This window comes from Pollachius pollachius (assembly GCF_949987615.1).
Source record: "Pollachius pollachius genome assembly, chromosome: 13".
In the NCBI taxonomy this organism is placed as follows: domain Eukaryota; kingdom Metazoa; phylum Chordata; class Actinopteri; order Gadiformes; family Gadidae; genus Pollachius; species Pollachius pollachius.
In genome coordinates, this window is record NC_136946.1 from 6290458 (window position 1) to 6313350 (window position 22893).

The 22893-nt window shown below is 46.3% G+C and overlaps 1 protein-coding gene across 1 annotated transcript in view; it reads left to right on the forward strand.

The window, feature by feature from the left end:
* Positions 1-563: 563 nt before the first annotated feature.
* Positions 564-22893, forward strand: part of atxn1a (ataxin 1a) — a 74714-nt gene continuing 52384 nt past the window's right edge. Inside the window, exons 1-2 of the mRNA XM_079749353.1 lie at positions 564-688; positions 3874-3935. The gene's annotated coding sequence lies outside the window, so the exon portion shown is untranslated. The remainder of the gene's footprint in view (positions 689-3873; positions 3936-22893) is intronic.

The following is a 22893-nucleotide window of genomic DNA, read 5'->3' on the forward strand; positions in this document are numbered from 1 at the left end:
ATAAATCAGAAGGACTTCTGCATTGGTGGAGATTCAGTCAGCAGATTTGTATTGCTTGATTCGTAAAATTCAATAAATGTCATTTGATTTAGAAACATTGAGTTCGGCAACATATATGTAGTCTGCCATCCTAAATTGCTTATTTTCCTGTCGCTGTCAGTCTGTCTTTCTCCGTCTGCCTGCTCTGTGTTTTGCTCGCTCGCGATGGTTGGCGGGAGCGCGCACACTGCTCTGTCTTGCTTGTAAGATGAACTACATGAACCGGGAAACCGTCTCCGAATAGAATATATGAATATTGCAAATAAAAAATATAGTAGGTCTACAATACTTTCCCACGCTCAAGACACGTCTGTTAACTTGATCTGGTAATCCTATAATTGTTTGCTTTGTTTGGTGTGGTCTCATTTTGCATAGTGTGTAAATAAATTGGCCCCATAGTACCAACGCGCACGAGCACACGCACATGAACATACACGCACACGCGCGCATTCGTACACACACACTCACACACACGCACACACCTACTCTACTCTACTCTCGCTCTCTCCTGAGGTGGGGGCAGAGAGCGCTCGAGCCATTAGCCGTGCGCCGCAGACATCATTACGAGGGGAGACAATTCCATCGTCCGCGCTGGAGCAAAGCAGAGGGGAGCCCTGGAAACACGGACAACACTTACCAGCCTCGTACAGTAAGCCTGACATTATTCCCTTCTGCGATATTTCCGCCTAGAAAACTGCAACAACACTTTACTCCCCCCGGGGGAAAGCTGGACGGGTTGGAAACGGCTGGGGGAGAGAAAGTAGGCAGGGTCGCAGCTCAACGCGCTTGGTTCATCGCAAAAGCGGTTGAAAAATGTTTACTTCCCACTCTTGACATGGTTTTGTACGAGTCCGAGACAACGAAACCATGTCTGACGCATGTGTCCGTGGACTTGTCACGTCGAACCGAGCACGGAAAGTAAATGTGAAGTGGCGTCCAGGACAGCGGAGGTTCGGCCGAGTCGAGTCCGACCCGCGGAGTGAGCTCTCGGGCGAGCCCGCGTCGGTCGGGGCCGCTGCGCCATCGCGGCTCCCGAACAATCTCTCTCTCTCTCCCCCCCCCCCCCCCCCCCTTTCACATATCACATTATGCAACGTAATACAATCTATTTCAAGTACAACCACGTCGTATGTGGTGTTCGTGTCACTTTTAACCTTTTTTTGTGTGAGTCACTAAAGGCTAACGCGAAGCCACGAAGTGTTATCTACGTTGCCCATCGCGGAAGTGTTTCTGTGCACGAAAGACACGAACAACCACTAAAAGCAAGAACCGTCCGTTGTTGTTTGTGTCTGGACACTTTGTCGTGCCGTTCGCGGTGGTTAATCGCTGGCATTGTGACGTGCCACGGGAGGATCACCGGGCTCTCTTTTTCATTGACTCTCCCCGTCGTGGAGGACACGGGGGCTGGGGATGGTCTATGGACTATCTGTGATGTCATTCATCCCCCAGCTTGGACTATTATATAACGGGACTGTAGGGATCCCTGAGATAGCACAGTCTATTTTTACTCTGTTTACACTTACGCTGAATCGCAGTGTCGATTCAGGAGGAGCGTACCTAGGCCATGCATCGTGAGTTTTTTTTTTAAACTATTGGAGTTAGGGGATGTAGGCTATATTTATGTTGCTATATCCGTGCTTTGGTTTATGCTTTGCATCGCATTAATCTACTACAGATCTTTGACTCCCTTTTTTCTTGGCGTGTTTACACGCTGGAGTCGACGTGGAGAGTATCACTGCATGTTATCCGAGACGAGTCCAATGAATCCGTCTTCTCCTCACTCTCAAATGGGAATTAAAGGCGGTTTTGTTCTCCTTTAACACTTTTTTCACACGGTAATTCTTGTATAGTAGAGGAGACATGCATGTGCTTTGATCATAGGAATGACAGGCCTGGCCCGTGCATTGTTTGTCAAAGCTTTTGTGTCTGGCCCACGGCATTGTAGTAAGATTTAAGTTTGCCTTGGCTACGTGCCATGGTTGTCAGGCTTCGCTGATAGCCTATTGAGACCGCTCGTTTCCTTCTCAATTCAACCTGTCAGCGTATCCAGCCACTCCATTTCGCTGTCACTAAACCCCGGGCTGTATCTAGTGCTGTATCCTTCCACCGCTTTTCTATAGCATTAAGTCAGATTTCATCATTGCAACGTGTAAATAGGTTTGATAATTTTGGGTTCAGGCTATGATTACGTCATTAATGTTTGCAAAGCGTTTTCATATCGTGCTCCAAAGCAATGCCAAAGTCACTGGTTTGGACATAAAATTTACTTTTTTACGTTGGTCTTAATCTGGTTTAATAGCTTATATTATTCAATGATAAACCACTCCATGGTTGCTGTCTAATACAGGTCTTTTAGGTTTTATTATGTTATAGTATTACACAACATATATTTAGTTGGGTACTATACCAGTGTTGTCAACACACAGAAGCGTCACTTTACCCTCTCTTATATGTTCTCTGGTACAATTCCCCAAAAAATTGTTGGTCACCTGACAGAATATTAAGGGGGCCTATCCACTTGGACTTTGATCTCAGACACCACTCACTTTCAAATGGTAATGAGTGCCAATTAGCACCCAATGTGTCCTAATCACGCGCAATTTCATTGGGCTTCACTTACTATGTGTGTGTGTGTGGGTGTGTGTGTGTTTTCACACACAGAGACAACACAATGCTTTTTTTCAGAATAGGGATTATCAGCATTTCGGAGATAGGGGAGCGAGCGAAGTAATAGTAGGAAAAACTGCATTCACACATTTTTCTTTTAATACAAATACCCAATTTGCTGATTAGGGCTTTTATTGCTGTGTGAGGAAGTAGTTTTGTCTTATTTGACCTTGGCTATAAAAGGACACACACACACACACGCACACGCACACGCACGCACACGCACACACACACACACAGGTGAGGTCATGTATACCAGGGCTGTTCTGGGCCGCATTGATCAGCACATTGAGCTTACGTTGATACAACTCTCTCTGTCCATCTCCTGTCTGGTACCTTCAGAGATCCATCCTCTCCTCCATGAAGTCAGCCAACTCTGCTTCTAGTGTTGGACCAGGCAAAGGGATGAGCTGCCATATACAGGAGGGTTGCGATACGGCCTTATATTTCATAAAGAATTATGAATCCAGACATCAAGATCACGCTTTCTCAGTGATTGTTTGTCACCAAAAAAGTGTACAAGAGTAAAAATGTGGTAAATAGATGAATGCATTTACACACAATTTATTTTATTTTTTTTTTCTTTTCGACCAATGGTTTGGTTGTATTGGCCTGGCAGCTAAAGCCACTACACTTGGTCGAGTAGTGAATTATTGATTGTCAGAGAGAGGTGTGCGTCTGTGCACTTCCACATTTCTCCACATTTCACTGTGTGTGTACGCTGCCGACGAGATGCATTTTTTAAATGGCTTCCAATCAATACCGATATTCTGAATGGTACGATGTTGAGAGAGAGAGAGAGAGAGGGAGAGAGACGTATCGGACTGCAATATATGGACGGATGGAGAGCAAAGGGAAGTGAGAGGGAGGCAAACGAGATGAAACGATTTTACAAACTTGTGCTTCAATGTCGGATCAATGGCGCGCCGCGTGGTTCAATTATCATGTGAGAGGGGGAAGATGTCTCTCTTTGGGGCCCTCCATTAAGGGCCCCACGCCAACTTCAGATACGTCGATACCCTCGGACGGAACCGAATTATACGCCAATTTATATTTATCCCCGGCGATGCTTAGACAAGCCATAATTGGATTGTACACTTTGTACATTTAACAGTGTTGTCACGTTGTTTTCCGAAATACACAAACCATTAATCAAACTCTTTTTAGGAAACGCTGTCTGTGTCCTCAAACTGAAGGTCAGGAGCGACACTACAAGCAATACCACAAGGGTAATTATGTATTTCTTTCAAATGAGCCTCAAACTTAAATGTATATTTGATGATGTTCTGATTGTGGAGATAGGGCTGGTTTCGTGCCAGAAGTTCCCGGAGGGTTTGCATTGTGGTTACTGAATTCAAATGAGAGTCTCCTCTCTATTTATAGGCCTTGAAAGTGTGAATCGAGTTGTGGTTTTTGGACCCATAATGGAATTACAGAATGCATAATTGAACAATGGCTATGAGCTCTTTCTTCTCCGACCAGCCTGAATGACAGAGCCAGTGTGGGCCGGGTTGAAGTATGCCTTTGTTGCTGGATAGAGGATTGAGTCAGTGCTCTAGTCTCTTCCTCGTCAAACCTCAAATGTCAGAATGTCTCTCCTCTCCTCTCCCCTCCTCTCTTCCCTTCTCGTCTCCTCTTTTCTCTACTTCTCCTATCTTCTCTTCTCTTCTCTCCTCTCTCATCTTTGCCTCTCCTCTCCTATCTTCTCTTCTCTTTTCTCCTCTCCTCTCTCATCTTTGCCCCACCTCTCCTATCTTCTCTTCTCTTTTTTCCTCTCCTATCTCATCTTTGCCCCTCCTCTACTCTCCTCTCCTCTCTTCTCTTCTCTCCTCTTTACTCCTCTCTTCTCTTATTTTCTCTCCTCTCCTCTCCTCTACACTCCTCTCTTCTCCCCTCTCCTTCCCCTCCTCCCAGACTCGGTCTAATTCTTATTGAAGGGCCTGCAGGATTAAAGGGATGAGGGTGTACGGGGTGGAGGGGCTACTGATGGGCAGGTCAGACATCTCCTGGATATCCTCTCTACTTGAAGAACCGCTGGTCCTCCTCCTCCACACAGGAATTTACCCTCCATCAGACGCTCTGACAAGATAGAGAAGCATGAGAGCGACTGAGGCAGGGGAAAGGGAAGCTAGTGTGTTGTAACAGGGCGATGATGGTATCATTATGCTAATAGGAGATGGCAGATATTTTGGAGAAGTTGAGTCAGGGAATGTTAGCTGTGTTGCACGCTACCAGACATTTTTGCACAACCAGGAACAGGGTAGGTTGTTAAATTTGAGATTTCCCTTTTGGCGACAGCAAAGCAAAGCCCCATAAAAGTCAACTGCCTGTGAAAAGTCCCAATAAAGTAAACACACCGCGAGGTGAGCTAATGAGTATTAAGTGTTTTAGGTTTCCGCTGGAATTGAAACCACTGACCTGGTATACTTATCGGCCATCATGGCCGTTGTGGTTGAAATGAAGAGCCTTGGTATTGGATGATACTTCCACTGTGGGGTGGTTTACTACGGGAATACTGGCTGGGAGCCCTCGCTGCCATGGCGACAGTTTTTTTTTAACAACTTGTGGGTCTCTGGCGATAACTTATGTCCCGGCCAGCAGGCCATGCAGTGAGAGTAGGAGAGAGAGGCCGAGAGAGAGAGGCCGAGAGGAAGGGAAAGAAGGAGAGAGCATGAGAGATGGACTTAGAGAGAGGGAGAGTGACTAAGAGAGAGCCTGATATAGAGACTAAAATAGAAACAAGGAAAGAGAGACCACGACAGGAAGAGATTAAGATAGAGACTGAGAGAGAGAGAGGGACTAAGATAGAGACAGAGAGAGAGAGAGGGACTAAGATAGAGACTGAGAGAGAGAGAGGGACTAAGATAGGGACAGAGAGAGACTGAGCGAGAGAGAGAGAGGGATAGTGAGACTACGAGAGAGAGACTAAGAGAGAGAGAGAAAGATAGGAATTTATAAACAGGAAAATGGCCAGTGTCCGAAACAATCCTTGGAATACCAAAATCCCCCCATTGTTGTTGTCGTTGGCAGGACCTGACGGGCTGTTGCTGTGGGTTACTTTGTCTGTGACATCGGCAGGAAGACACATCATAAAACATAACATCATAAGGCAGCATGACTCGAGTTAGCCTGCTTCCTAAAACTATAAATGAGTATCACGGACAGCCCAGCCTAGCTGTCCGTCTCTGCGTTGGTCTTGATGTGTGGTGATTGTGAAGCCCCGTTGTCGTGGTGTAGTCTGTGATTTGACATTTTTCCGGATTATAACCGACACAGTGCTGTCCTAGGGATCGGATATATATATATATATTTTTTGGGGGGATTTTCTTGAGACGATATTTGGAGCCGATACTGCTTTTGCTCCCTCAATTCACATCATAAAAATTACACAATGATGATTACAAATGTTACAAGTCTCAATTTAAAGTAGGAACATTTATTGCTGTCTGTAAATCATGGCGAATAAAAAAAATTCAGCAAAAAAAATCGGCCGAAGCCAGATACACATAAAAAACACAGATATAGTCCGATATATCAGTCGATCACTAGGTAGGACGGTTAGCCCCATCTGTCGCGTGCGGGCCTGACGCCCGACACCCGCCGGAGACGGGTGCACTCACACGCTTCCTGGGGAAGAGCGGAGGCCGGGGGTCGAGAGGCCAGGGAAAGTGGAACATTCACAGACAGGTTGAGACGGGTCCACTCGGGCTCCAACCACAGACAGTGTTTCAAACGGCGTAAGTGTGCTCTTGAAACCATTTCCTGTCGTGACCGGGCTGCTGCGGTATGGTCTGAACAGAGCCAGTCGCACAGGGCTGTCTGCAGGGGCGGCTTCTTGGCCCCGGACTTCACGGTTTTTCCCCCCATGTTAGCCACTCTCTGCCTGTCTGCCCACCTGTCTGCCTACCTGCTGGTCTCTCTGTCAGCCTGTCTGTGTGCCTGTCTGGCACCTCTCTGTCTCTCTGTCAGCCTGTATGTCTGCGTGGCTGTCGGCGTGGCTGTGGGTGTTCCTGTCTGCTCCCTCTCTGCGTGTCTGCCTGCCTGCCTGCCTGCCTGTCTGTCTGCGTGCCTGTCTGCGTGCTTGTGGGTGTTCCCGTCTCCGCGTGCCAGTCTGGATGGATGGTATAGCCGGTGGTTGTGGCCTGAGGCGGCTGGCAGCCCTCGTGCTTACTGGATGACTGGCTGTGACCGAGCCCCATGGCTGGCTGGACATTTGACTACGCGACGCATCGCTGGCCGCCTGAAAAACGCTTGACTTTTTCTGGATACACGTCTGGCTGCATGACTGTCTCCCTGCCTCCTCTCCTGGCCCTCCGTGCCACTACGAGGTCCAGCTCCTCCCAGTAACGGTGGGTGTGAGATAAGACAGGGAACCGGCTCAAAGAATGTTCTGGGGTGGTTTGCTAGAGTTGGTCACCGATACAAGAATGACTCAGAGGTTTCCCAATTCCCACTTCTTATCGTAATTAAAAAGCAAATTCATCGGTTTTCGGACTGCTAATCTTTTAAGCTAGCTGGACGGTGAGGCTGATCCTCACCTCGCAAAAGTTTGAAGTCGTTCTGCTCACTGCCCGTCACAGTTTGGAGGAGTTGCACCATGTACGTGGAGGACAGGACGAAAACCAGGCAGAGCTGTGTGTAACGAAGCAAATCCTGTCAACACACCGTCGAAAGGACTGTCTGACCCAGAGCATGCCAGGGGCAGAAGGCTGCGTGCGTTGTTGCACAACATGGAAAACAGCAGTTAATCACAACCGTGTTTGTGATATTATCGGCTAGAGTGAAAACCACCGAGTGCAACCGGGTGTTGCCGTCTGAAAACTGCTTTGTATGCTGTGCATATTGTGGATTTTAATAATTGTCGAGTTCGAAGTCAGTAATGTCCTGCATTTGCATTTGTTTATTCAGCTTAACTGCATTGATGGATGAGTATCATGCTAATGGAAATCAAATGGGGATGACATTTGATGAGATGTTTTTTCATGGTGTGTAATGGATTGAGTAATGGTGAGCGCCAAGGTTTTTTTCCAACTTTAATGCTATAGCTTCACGATCCATTTGAATGCACTGACGACAGCGCGGTGCAAGAGAACTATGGGAGTAGCACTTAGACTAGAATATAAAATTTATCTTCTTCTGGGGGAGCCCCAGTGGGAATTTATTCTGCACACACAAACTCCCCTCGGATGGGGTCTTTCTGTTGAGTGTTTCATTTGAAAAGAAATAAAGAAAAAATAATAGCCCATTTATTTGACTTGTGCTATGTGTGTGTGTGTGTGTTTGTGTGCATGGTTGATATACATCTCTGTGTCCGAAGGGGACCACACTGTATCTCTGTAGCTGCTCTGTGTGTTTAGTGTGTGTGTGTGCGTCAGCTGATGAGTTATGATGACACAGATAGACGACATCACACATAGCTTTTAGCATTGACTAAATGCTACGTGCAATCCGCTACTAAAAGTATATACGACCGGGGCTGTGAATGATTAGCGTTTAGCATTGGCTATCTATCACCCTCCGTAATCTGCTTCTGCTGTAGGTTCAGACAACCAGGAATGTGAATCAGGGGGTGGGGAGGCTATATGAGGAATGAATGGGCTGAGGCATGGGTGTACTTTACTGCGCTCACGGTTCGATTACGTTGCTTACTCATACGTACACAACTCAGCCACGCACTCGTGCGTACACACACACACACACACACACACACACACACACACACACACACACACACACACACACACACACACACACACACACACACACACACACACACACACACACACACACACACACATCCACACACATTCCCACAGCAACCCACGCGTGTTCTTGAGCTAACAAAAAAAGAAAAGGAAAACCTGGCCCAAAAATAGTCCCGAGCCCACACACTCACACGGTAGGACATTACCGGAGTGGAGGCTGACGTTGCCACACACACACACACACACACACACACACACACACACACACACACACACACACACACACACACACACACACACACACCCAGCAGCCACTGGGGTTTGACTGGGGTAAATACCTGCAGAAGAGGAGGAATGTGGATGATTTAATGTGGGTAGGGGATTACACAGTGTCTTTGTCTAGACGAACACAATCTGCGGGATAATGGGGGTTTTGCTCCATATTTCATTCATTGCTGCTGTTGTTGTTATTATTATTACGGGATGTCAGGGGAAGTTATCACGGGGCAAAGATGATAGATCTTGTCAGGGATTCTCCAGAAGTATGTTTGATGTTGCCTCCTGGGTGGTTAATGTGGGACAGATGAAGGGGAGGTTCTGGGAATATGTAGAAAACGGATAGAGTGTTATTTAGTTTGTGGTTGAAGAAGAGACGGGAGACTATATGGTTTGAAACCAAGGCACCCAAGCAGGAGGTGGTTTGTTAGCCTGGGTAAACGGAGGACAGAGATGTTTTGACTTGTTGCCACCTTCAGGTTCTGTTTTTGTTGGAGACGAAGGAACAGAATAGTTTAGATCGAGGATGGGACTGAAACGGTCGGAACTGTCATCTGTGTTTAACTGAGTCTGTTCGGGAAGAGGTGCACAGGAAGTGTAGCGCTGACAGCCCCATGAAGGACCTGTCGCGAGCAGCAGGAAGAGTTCAGCAGCGAGGCGTTCATTAGCGAAATGGATGTCTGTGTACCTGGTGTTAGAGAGGTGCAGCCGCTAAATCAAATCACATTTTAATGGATTACCAGTCTGCACTGTTGAACTGTAATTCAATGTAATACAACAATACAACAATGTAGCATGACTTTTTTTAAATAGACAAAGGTAGATCTATATTTTGCCTCTAGAATATATAGAATTGTATGTTATTGTGTTTTATTTTATATGTATTATAATATAATTTATGTTGTGATAATTTCTTATTAATATTGTTATTATTATTTATTATTATGTATCTGGTCATGACCGACCTGCCCTGGTTCTCCATACCCTCTCCCTAATTGACTTAATATTCTCTCAATCCAAAACCAAAAGCATTGCTCTCCTCTCTGAGAGCAGGGATGAGGCAGGTGCACAGCAAACAGCTCAAGCTAATGCTACGCGACGCAACGCTTGGCTGGCTGCCCGCACACACAGAGCACAGACACAGACACACACACACACACACACACACACACACACACACACACACACACACACACACACACACACACACACACACACACACACACACACACAACCACCTCTAGTGTGGTTACAGGAGATGGAGGGATGCCTGAGTGCTTTGGCAGCCCATCATCGTGTGTGAGTGTAAGTGTGTGTGTGTGCATGCGTGCATGTGTGTGTGTGTGTGTGTGTTACCAAGTTTGGCGGTGGGGGGTGGGGAGCAGTGTAGATCCAGTATAACCCTTTTAAGAGTGCACTTTGCGGCCTACCATTTACAATTAAGATGAGGCTAGGGCATGTTGCTGGTGTGTGTGTGTGTGTGTGTGTGTGTGTGTGTGTGTGTTGTGTGTGTGTGTGTGTGCGCACACACAAACATTCATTAGGAGGTTGTCTGCTGGTAAAAGACGAGCATGTTGCTCGGGACGACGAGCAAAACACTCGGTAGCTCTCGCTCTCTGTCTCTCTCTCTCTGTCTCTCTCTCTTCTTCGTCTCTCTCTTTCTCTCTCTGTCTCTGTCTCTTTGTCTCTCTCTCTCTCTCTCTCTCTCTCTTCTTCGTCTCTCTCTTTCTCTCTCTGTCTCTGTCTCTGTCTCTTTGTCTCTCTCTGTCTCTCTCTCTCTCTCTCTCTCTCTTCTTCGTCTCTCTCTTTCGCTCTCTGTCTCTGTCTCTGTCTCTTTGTCTCTCTCTCTCTCTCTCTCTCTCTCTCTTCTTCGTTTCTCTCTTTCTCTCTCTGTCTCTGTCTCTGTCTCTGTCTCTGTCTCTGTCTCTGTATTGGTGAAGAACAGCCATCAGTGTGTCTGAGATGCGTGTTGTTTGTGGGACACCTCGGCAGGCTGCCGACACTGAGTGCTGGGAGGGTGTGGTGTGGGGCAGGGTGGGTGTGGGGCTGGGTGGTGGGGCAGGGTGGGGGTGGGGCTGGTGGTGCTGTGTCCTCTTTGATGAAGGACGTGCTCTGTGTCTGCCGGCCGGGCCTCTGTTGACTCCTCGCTAACACGCGGGACATACGAGGGAAAGGCTAATCACATGAACGTATTAGCTCCTCATTGTTGTGTTCCACTCTCTCTTTGACGCGCACGCACACACACACGCACACACACGCACACACACGCACACACACGCGCACACAGACAGACACACAGACAGACAGATCGACACAGACACAGACAGACACACAGAAACACAGACAGACAGACACAGAAAGATACACAGACACACATGCACAAAGACACACACAGACAGACACACAGACACACATGCACAAAGACACACACAGACAGACACACACAAACACACACACACACAGTGGTGGGAGTTTGTTGTTACTGCAAGTGCTGCAAGGTCAATTCTTTGTCTCCCTGGTACAGCTGGATACACAAACTGTGTGTCTTTGTATGTGTGTGCGTGCGTGCGTGTGTGCTTATGCTAATAATGTTAAAATCCTAATGACGTGATGTTGGCTAAGGTGTCTCTAGGTATGACATTCCCTTTTGGAGCTAAGGAAAAACAGATGAACAGTCAGACTTTCAGCCATCTTGTTCCAGTGCTGAGGACCTAACAGAGGCCGCCCCTTTCAGCTGAGAGAGTCATAGTCTGATCGATCACAAAACCAAATCAATCCCCAAAGTCATGTCAACCCAAGTGTGACATTACATCACTTGCCCTCTGTGAAGGGTTTCAATACAACAAACATAGGTCTCCTCAGGCCCCAAAATAAGCTATAATTCAGTTGAAAGCTTACTTATAGTTTGCTAGATTTGCATGTCCTCAGTTCTACTTTTGTTCACTAAATGTTTTTCTCTCTTGCTTAGTGTGTTTGCCAGGAACATCACATGATTCCAGTCGGCCAATTGGAGCCCTGCTCAATGCTTTCCAATGTCCCAGGCTATTCAGAAAGGATTTGCAGGGTTTTCTTTCCGTAATCTTGTAAAACAAAGTTGTACGATTCCTTCTACAAGCTGATTGTTTCCTTTTTCTAAGTAGTAGAAGTTCTACACAATGTCAGCTGAAATTTGACCTCATGGTTTAGATGAAATCCATTATTAACTAACACTTATTGTGGCAATAATGTTTAGCAAAACATTCTTGCCACCTTTGCAGTGAGAAATTTCATCAGCAATGAACTTCTTTTGGGTTTAGCAATATGTAAAACACTGTTATGCATATGAAGTTCATATTTATGTCATAAACTCGCTCTAGGTGCATTGCCACATTCCCTGAGAGCTATTTTTTGTGTTCTGAATGTTGTCTTTTGCTGAAATCTCTTTCTGTGCAGAGTGGCAGATCCAAAGGTCCAGGCGCCTTCTGGATAGCACATTGCAAATTAAATGACCTCTGTGCCAACCATCACAACAAAGCAAACACATATCCATTACTGTTCGCCTGTCTGGACCATACAATCAGTTCATTGAACCAGTGCAGGGCCTCACTCGTGATCTGATATGAGGCATAGTAAGAAAGCCCCGATGCAGTTGCATATTGTTTATCTCAGAAAGGGGAAAAATAGAGCATTTCTACCTTTCTTGCAAAACTTTGTAGAAAACTAGTTTGCACCATCATACACCCACACGTGTGTGTGTGTGTGTGTGTGTTGCACCCATCTATCTGTCAACGCAGGCGCTATCCTTCACGACAATGAAGCCTGGTTGGATCTGTTCTCTGCAGAGTGATGGTGCCTTCCCTTATAGCAGTGTCATGTCTTGTTCATTCCCCCGAGAACAGGTAAACACCCGGAGCCCTTTCTCCCATACTAGTCTTCCTCCAGTTTCACACTTTCACACACATCACTTTGATGGAGTCACCCAGAACATCTTTGGTAGAACTTAAGACTGTTAGCAAGATTATAAGTGTTCTATGGGATACTATGCCTGTAAAACGACTTAACCCATAGTTAAGTTGTTTTACTTTTCCGTCCAAAAAGTAGGAAAGTTTTTCTTTATATTACAGCCCTTAAATCTTTTTGTTCTTTTTTTTTGCTTTTAGTTTTTTGTTTGGTTCTGTTTTGAGAACACGCTTTATCTTGTCTTGGTAACCTTGGGTATTTGGATGGCTTATAAAAAGTTTTCCACGAGTTTATTCATATAGCCTTAATTCAGTTTCAAAATGATTCAGCTGCAGGGCAAACAAGGTTTCACACTCTAAACTGCGGTAAATCTGTAAACTATGCTCAACGTACACACACATATATCACACATACACACGCACACATCCCTGAGCACTAAATACAGAAACCGAGACTGTAGACACAACAGCCCCGAGACAAGGGTGAGTGTACCACACACACACACACACACACACACACACACACACACACACACACACACACACACACACACACACACACACACACACACACACACACACACACACACACACACACACACTCACACTTCCCCCTCCCCCCCCCACACACAAACACACACACACACAGCATACACTGGGGGCCGGTGTGTGTCAGAGGGAAGGGGAAGTGATAATGTGTGTTTGCTGGCAGGAGGGCTCTCGGGGCCGCACACCGATGCATGCATGTGCAAACAGATAGGCCTGGGTGTGGTCGCCTCAGGCCCGCGGCGCTGGCAACCGTAACCCAGGTTATGTAACCGGACATCAGGCACGAGCGTTTTCGTGTACACTCAGCGGGCGAGGAGGACGAGCTGCTTTTACGATGCGTCACGCCCGGGGGCCGAGTCACGTGACTCTGACATAACGCGGAGTCACAAGAGATCACGCTGCCGGTGTTGCCCTATAATAGGACGGCGCAGAAACAAACGTTGAGCTTTTTCTTTTTCAATGAGAACCCGGGTGAGTTACACTTTTGTGATGTGCAACAGGGGGTGTGCGCGTCGTTTCAGCACACGCACACACGCAGGCGCGCGCACGGACCCACAGATACCAACACACCTAGATACAGCGATCGCAGTGGAGGGTGAAGCAGAGGTGAGTGTCGTTTCATGGGGTCAGGGGGCGGGTCGAGCTGACACAAACGTTTGAACCCGAGAGAGGACGTGCAGCGTGCACACGCACAGAGACTCACCCTGGTGCGGTGTTTGTGAGTTGTTTGTTTCTACTGTTGTTCTTCGTCACCCTCCATCTTGGACATAGTTTGAGGATCCCCAGGGACAGCTGGTGAGGCAGCATGAGCACCTGCACCACCTGTGTGTGTGTGTGTGTGTGTGTGTGTGTGTGTGTGTGTGTGTGTGTGTGTGTGTGTGTGTGTGTGTGTGTGTGTGTGTGTGTGTGTGTGTGTGTGTGTGTGTGAGTGTGTGTGTGCGTGGTTGCTTGCATGTGTGTGTGTGTGTGTGTGTATGTCTTTTTGTTTTTGAGCTTGTGTGTGTGTGTGTGTGTGTCTGTGGATGTTGGTCTGTGTGTGTGTTTATGTATGTCTTTGTGTGTATCTGTGTGTTTACACGTGTGTGTGTGTGTGACCACCTGCCCCACTGAGTGGTCTATGCACTGACAATGACGTGTTTCCGTGGTGGCAAATATAAGTTGTTACCGAGACACACCCTGTAATAACTTATATAGACCACTACACACACCAGGCTGTCAGCCTCTTTGCTTTTCTCATTCACAGATAAACGCTTGTGTGCCTTTAGTGTTCTGTTGCTTTGAGTCTGAGCAGAATCCTCCTCTATTGGTCCAATGAGAAAGGTGTTTATCCAACCAGACACTTGGGTTCAGTCATTTAGGGTGGTCGATCAATCAGATTCCGTATGTGAAGAAGTATCACCCCTATAACCGTTTGTTTTATGATTTGCCTAGAGCTGGTCGATATTGGCAAAAAACATGAATACAGATTATTTGGGTCAAGATTGAGCTCAAGATTATAAAGACAATTATTCCTTGATATTATGGGAAAATTATCGCGATCTCAATCATCAAGATTGAGAACACGATTATAAACCCAGTTATTCATTGATATGATTTAGCTATCTTTAGCTAGAGTTAGCTATCTTTAGCTCAACCACAATCTCTGCGTGTTGTACAGTTTAATCTTTGGTGTGAGCGACAAAAAAAACAATTTCAATGACCATTTCTATTGTCCCCCTATTGTTCCACTTCTATTGTCATTTTCTGGTTGATTTTCTAGTGTTCATGATGGTGGGAAGCCCATAGTCAAATCACGCTAAAAAAAAATGTTGATCGACTCTGCTGTCCCTCCGACCCTAATCGATACTAAAACACACTGGCATTAGCAGAGCCTGCCATAATGGGCTGATATGAATCACTTCTCGGAGGGAGCGGGGGGGGGGGGGGCCTCTGGTGGAGTCCAGCCCCAGGTGTCTGTGTCACCTCATGTCAACCCCCCTGTCCGACCAATCTGTTGCTCTTCGTCCTTTCACTCTGAGCCGTTCCTGCGAAGTAGCTTAGCGTCCTTCGCCAAAGAGCAACGCGGTGTCTGGTGAATATATTTTTCACGCCTTTATTGCTGCGAGTCCAGTTGGTTTCTCAAGAGAAGAGAATAATCAACTGAATCGTATCAGTGGGTCATGGCCCCATGTGCTGACCATGCAGACCTGCCCTACTAGTAGCCATGAAGTCCAGAGACCTGGTAACTGACAAATGGGACTCTCTGTCCTTGATTTACATTCTGGAGAATATTTTTGTCCGTACTTATGCTTTTTTTTATAGTTTGTCGTTTACTTTGGCTTTCATGTTATCATAATGACCTTGTTTGTAAAATGTGGTCATTTAGGTACAAGCAGCGGGTAATTATCTTAAATAGTCCTAGCTCAATTATCGATGACGTTTCGTCTTGTCCTTGTCAGGGCCGCGCTGAAGCAGAATAATTTCCATCGCAATCAACACTGTTTATCCCTTTTGCTCCCCAAGTACTGGCTGGTCTCCCCCCAACATAGACGAGGTGACGAAGCATCAATGAGTCTTGTTGCTAACGATGCTCAGGTAATCCTTCCATCGCATTACTTCAAGGATCCCACTGAGGGAAAACGGCACCGGACCTCTTTATTAAAATCATTGCAGGAGTTCTGGGAGAGCGTTTTAAATCAGGCAGACACACTCTGTCCGTCTGTCTGTCTGTCAAGTCACTGCAACTGAGTTGTCTGAAGTCTGACACATTGCATCTTCAACAACCTTACCCTAGTTAAAATGAGTGTTTCTGTACCAGAGAAAGAGAGGGAACAGACAGACAGAGGGAAGGAAGCAACGATGGAGTAGAATAATTGAATAGTCCTGAGAAGGCACGCTATACATGTTGAGCATTTCAGAAGAAATACTCCTGGTGTGTGCGTACATGTGTGTGTGTGTGTGCGTGCGTGTATGTGTGTGCACGCAGACGTGTGTGTGTGTGTGCGTGCAGGCGAATATGTCTGTGCGCATGCGTTTGTGTGTATGTACAGTATGTGTGTGTGTCTGTGTGTGATATCCCCATAGGTCCTCCAGCACACCCTTCCTTTGCTCCCTGTGTTTAGATATCTTTGTGGGACGATCAAAGTCTGGCTGTCTGCCTGGCTACTCCGTCTCCTGGCCCCCCTCCTCTAACGCCCCGGACCCCGGCGGGGGGGCTCCCCATCCGGGGTGTTGTGCTCTGCCACTGTTGTTGGACGCACCAGCGCTGGGTTGAGTAGGGGAGCAGCACGGGACAAGGATGTAAAAGTGTGATGCTTCCACCAGACAGCATTCTCTGTCTGTCGTCTGATCCTTCTCTATGATATCGGGTGTCCTTTGTGCTCCACTACATCAAAGTGAAGTAAAAGTAGTATTGCCTTCCTCATTCTCCATCTATCTCTCTCTCTCTCTCTCTCTCTCTCTATCTATCTCTCTCTCTCTCTCTCTCTCTCTCTCTCTCTCTCTCTCTCTCTCTCTCTCTCTCTCTCTCTTTCTCCTGCTTTATGGTAGTTTCTCTCTCTCTGTCTCTCTCTCTCTCCCTCTCCCTCTTTCTCTCTCTTACTTGATGTTAGTTTCTTTATTTCTCTCCTACATGATGTTAGTCTCTCGCTCTCTCTCTTTCTCCCTCTCTCTCTCCAACGTTGTACTAGTCTCTCTCTCCCTCTCTCTCTCCAACGTTGTATTAGTCTCTCTCTCCCTCTCTCTCTCTCCAACGTTGTATTAGTCTTTCTCTCCCTCTCTCTCTCTCCAACGTTGTATTAGTCTCTCTCTCCCTCTCTCTCTCCAACGTTGTATTAGTCTCTCTCTCCCCCTCTCTCTCTCCAATGTTGTATTAGTCTCTCTCTCCCTCTCTCTCTCTCCAACGTTGTATTAGTCTCTCTCTCGCTCTCCTACTTGATGTTAGTGTCTCTCTCTCTCTCCTACGTGATGTTAGTGTACTCTGTGTGTTATGTCTCCCAGGAGCCTAGTTTGTGCTTTTCCATTTATCCCTATCACACACACACACACACACACACACACACACACACAGACACACACAGACACACACACACACACACACACACACAAACACATGCACAACTCTGTGTGTGTGTGTGTGCATTTGTGCTCACATGCCTTAAGAAACCACTGGTGTGTTTTCTCCGGGTGAGGAGATGTGAGTAGGCCTCCTGCGTAGCCATTTTACAAATAACGCAGAACCACTTGGCAATCAAGCAAGTTTGAAATAAGACTCGAGTTAATCACATGACTAGTGTAATGCATTTTTGAATGCATTGATACATAAATTACCCACATAATCTCTCGCTAAAGCTACTTCATTTAAAATATCCCTTATTGGCCTGTGTAATTCGTTGTAGTTGATTGTGTTTCAGTTTAATATCCACATTATTTTTTGTTGATTTGTCAGTGATAGAAAATATTGCTGTTGTCATCGTCATTACCACTATCTATACGATAACGAATGGAAATTATCATTATCACTAGTGTCCGTATCAATGCTATCGTCAGCACAGATACAATTCGTGCTTCTTGAGATGTTGAGAAACCGTATTGCTCACGAGTTGTTCGTTAGCTCGAAGTGTTGATTGCTTGATTAGCGAGCGTGAGCGACAAGGTTGTTTCCTGGACAGCCCGGAGGGCATGCCAGCGTTATCTCCGAGTGTCCGTCTTTACAATGGAGCGATGTTCAGGGCTGTTCACGATGTTGTTCCTCCTCAATGCCAGAGAGACGTCAGTCATTACCTCATAAACCCGCAACTTTACCGCCATGGCCGTACCACCAGCGGACGGCTATTGTTGGAACTTCTAGTTGTGTGTGTGTGTGTGTGTGTGTGTGTGTGTGTGTGTGTGTGTGTTTGTCTGTGTGCCTGTGTGCGTGTGTGTGTGTGCGTGTGCGTGCGTGCGTGCGTGCGTGAGTTGGTTTAAAGTTTATGTGCGAGTGTGGCATTTATGTATCACACAACATGATTGTGTGGCAGACACACACACACACACACACACACGCACACACACACACACACACACACACACACACACACACACACACACACACACACACACACACACACACAGGGATATAGACTCCTCCTCTGGGCGTGGAACTTTGACCCCTGCAAGCGATAATGTTCCGAGTGGCGAGTTGCATAACTAGCTTCTTGTTAGAATGTGTCTCTCTCTACCTTTCTCTCTCTCCCTCTCTCTCTCTCTTTTTGTCACTCACTTTCTCACTCCATATCTCTCTTTCTCAAAGGAAAAAGATCAAAACAATATTTGTATAGACATAAAAAAAACAACAATAGATGTTTATGCTCTCCTTTTAGGGTTAGGTTTAATGGTCAATAATAACCCATGGATCTAAGGGATCCCAAAGTTCAGATGTTTGGTAAAGTCTAACCACCATTCTGTCCAATATGTTAGAGTTTATGGCACCTCCCCTCTGAGTAGCAAACTATTTAGTGCATGCTGGACAGATCTGGCCTCCCCCTGAGTGGATGATGTCATCCATAGCAAGTGTCCTCAGAACTAGCCAAGCAGCCTGGCAGATACCCGTCACTCATAGCTCAAATAACAAACACAGCAATCCACTAGCCATCACACCAGTAACTAGCCAAGCCACCAGGGAAGGTTTAACTGTAAGTATTTGTAAGTATTTGCTGATGTGTTACTTCACCTATCCATATTTAGACCTATCTCTAGCCCTGTTGGTGACCAGAAATGGCCTTCTACTGTTGTTATTGTACTTAGGACGAATAAACCCGAATGACTCGTCGTTTATTTTATGGACGGTATCGCTGTTGTTGAACTGCTAATTGTTTCTGCCTTGCCCACACTTCTCAATTTAGATAAAGAGGGGGAAGTTGTATATAAATACATAATCGAGTAAAGCAAGGTGAATTCCAGACATGGGTTCATCACTTCTAGTCCCCGTCCAATCGTATCACTCGTCTCCCGCCTGCCCTTTAGCCCTCTGACCAATCGCCAAGTCCCGCCCACTAGGGGAGACGACCAGTGAGCAGTCGAGGTTCTGATGCGTTCCATTCCCCCGCCCACTGCCCCTCCCACCGTCCCTCGCTTGTCACGCAGCTGTCACTCAAGAAGTGGGCGGGGTCGGTTTTTGTCGACTATTATGGGATGGATAATCGGGTTAGGCGCGAAGAAACGCAGAGAAGTTCTGCGAATAAAAGGCGGAGATGTGATAAGATGAGTCATATTGTACTGGACGCGACGAGGTCAGGTGGGGGGAGGAGAGAGGGGAGGCGTCAGTGGAGAGGTGGTACGTATGACTACACTGTCAGTCTAGTAGTAGCAGACACGCACACACACACACACACACACACACACCGTACAAATACACACACACATAGACATACACACACACACTCACACTCACACACACACACACACACACACACACACACACACACACACCGTACAAATACACACACACATAGACATACACACACACACACACACACACACACACACACACACACACACACACACACACTCACACACACACCGTACAAATACACACACACATAGACATACACACACACACTCACACTCACACACACACACACACACACACACACACACACACACACACACACACACGTACAAATACACACACACATAGACATACACACACACACACACACACACACACACACACCGTACAAATACACACACACATAGACATACACACACTCACATACACACACTCACACTCACACTCACACACATACACACTCACTCACACACACACCGTACAAATACACACACACATAGACATACACACACACACACACACACTCACACTCACACTCACACACATACACACTCACTCACACACACCGTACAAATACACACACACATAGACATACACACACACACACACACACACACACACACACTCACACACTGATAAGGTGGCTAACTTTGGAACATAAACTTCACTGTGTGTACTTATCAGCTGTTTTTGTGTGCCTGTGCGTGTTCATGCACCCCTATATATGTGTGTGTGTGTGTGCTTGTTTGTGTGTGCGTGTGCAGTTTACAATTTACAACCATGGGTTTCAATGTGTATGGTTACGTTCCGGAATTACGACGCGAAGCAATAGAAGAAGAAATTGTGATTTACAACAACTCCCAACAAAAGCGAAGGAGCGGTATTATAACGTAATATTTATGAGTTATTTGAGTGAGTGAGTTATTTAAGAGAGATTTCCCGGGATACTACACACAGAATATACTACGAGACACTGTGCAGCCCTTGCAGAGCAATGGAACCGAAAGCTGGACACCTTATCCTGTTGCTTAGACAGCAGAAACCTGTGTGAGTGGGTGTGAGAGCATGTGTGTGTGTGTGCATATCTGTGGGTGTGGGAAGTAGCTTACTACAATAAACTTGTTATGTCTTTCGTATTCTCTCTCTCTGGCTCGCCTACTCTCCCTCTCACTCTGACTCTCGCTGACTCTCTCTCTGCCTCTCTATGACTCTCTCCCTCTCCCTCTCTCTCTGCCTCTCTCTGCCCCTCTCTCTATCTCACTCTCTCTCTCTCTCTCTCTGCCTCTTTCTACCTTTCTCTCATTCTCTCTCTCTGCGTCTCTCTGCCTCTCTATGACTCTCGCTCCCTTATCTATATGTCGCCCGCCCTGCCATAGCTCTCTGTTACACCTTCTGGGATGAATGATTGAACACACAGATCATGGTAGTCCTCCTCCTCCTCCTCATTCACTAGACGCAAGCGAACACGAGCCCTTGCAGGTCACACTCGACCTATGCCACACCCCCTCACGATAAGGCCACCATAGTGTGCCTGTGTGTCTGTGTGTGTGTTTGTGCTTATGTGTGTCTGTGTGCGCATGCGTTCGTATAGGTGGCTGTGTGTTTGTGTGTGTTTGTGTGTGAGTTTGTGCGTGCGTGTGTGTGTGTGTGTGTGCTTGTGTGTGTCTGTGTGCTTGTGTGTGCGCGCGTGCATGCGTGTGCTTGTGTATGTATTCATGTACTTGTACGTATGCGTGTGCGACTGCGTGTGTTTGAATGTGTGTGTGTGTGTGTGTAGTGTGTGTGGCCTTGTTGGTCACCGGCACGTCATTTAGTGACGTTGTGCATTTCGTTCTGGGGTGCGGGGAAGGGGGGGTTGATGATTGAATACCTGACTTGCGTAGTGACAGATACCTGCTAGATAAGAGAAGTGCTTATCAGGGATTTTATGAGCAATAAACCCAGCTGTGTGTTGTGTTGGTATAGTATTATGGGGTTAATGCACACACATATGCACACACACACGCACCCACACTTTAATGGTTGCTGTATTTAATTGCGGCAGAGTTTATGGCCCTACGATGATAACATATCAGCCAGCATTCTGCAGATAACGAAATGAGGTTTGATGGACAGACATTAACAGCACAGCCAGTAATAACCATGTTACCATTTTGTATTTCTTCGAAAACAATATGAGATAGTAATGTACAAAATCCAGGAACAGCACGTTAACAGATCGTCTATGACTATTTTGTTATTTTCGCAGATGCCTTCATCTAAAGCGACAGATTTTAAATTATTCATTTTAGATATTGTCATTGCGGAGCAGGTTTAAGGTTCGGTATCTTGCTCAACGGTACCTACAGGTAAGCTGAGGACAATTGGGTTTGAACCCAGAACATTTCAGCTGGAAGTTAGAATCCCAAACCATTTGGCAAACCTGCATTCAGACATATTCTGTGTGTGTGTGTTTATTTGGGTGGTTTTAACTTTTGTTTGTCACTGACTGTAGACATGTGTATCCAACAGTCAATCCAAACCCATGTTGCTGCCTCAGGAGTTAACTGTCAGTTAGGACCTGGGGTTAAGGATATTTAGCCGGTTAAGTTTTCCTTCTCTGATTAAATATTGAATGCAGTGTTTCCTGTACTATGATTTATTTGTGGTTTAAATTCGTAAAATCGTATTTATTGGACAGCCGCGTGCAGCACATTGAAGCCCCTCCTTGCCTCTCTCTCTCCCTCTCCCTCTCTCTCTTCCTCTCCCTCTCCCTCTCTCTCTTTCTCTCTCTTCCTCTTCCTCTCCCTCTCCCTCTCCCTCTCTCGCCCTCTACCCCCCCTCGCCCTCTCTCTCTCTCACCTTAGTTAGTTAGTATCTATGTTCCTAGTACAACGCTGTCGGTCTTAGAGACCAAATCTTCAAATAAGTTACAAGCAAGCATGTAAGGAGCCAAGTTAGTAAGGATGGATATAATTGCGCTATGAGTTAGAAAACAGAAGGTCAGCGACCACAACAGATATAATCGGATTCTGTGAGAAACACTGGAATAACTGTAGGCATAAACTCATGTCTGTAACCTGCTTTTGTGTCGTGCCTTTTTAGCTAAAGACTACTTGCTAGCAATACAGTGGTTGATGAAATGGAACTTTAGTGGGCCTTTTCAGTCGTCCGTTTGACAGCAACAGCACCATTCTAATCGCCACAGCCTAACCTTGTATCATGAATACTCCATCTTTTCATCTGACAAACAAAGCACAGCGAAAAACCCAGAGACACACAACAAAACCAAAGCTTTTCATCCGCAAAATCATACACAACACATATAGAAATATATCATGCGTCTAAATACACCAGCAGTGCCTGGTGACAATTGCATCTGAGTGTGACTCAATCACTTTCAAATAACTATGTTTCTGTAACATGTTCGGGT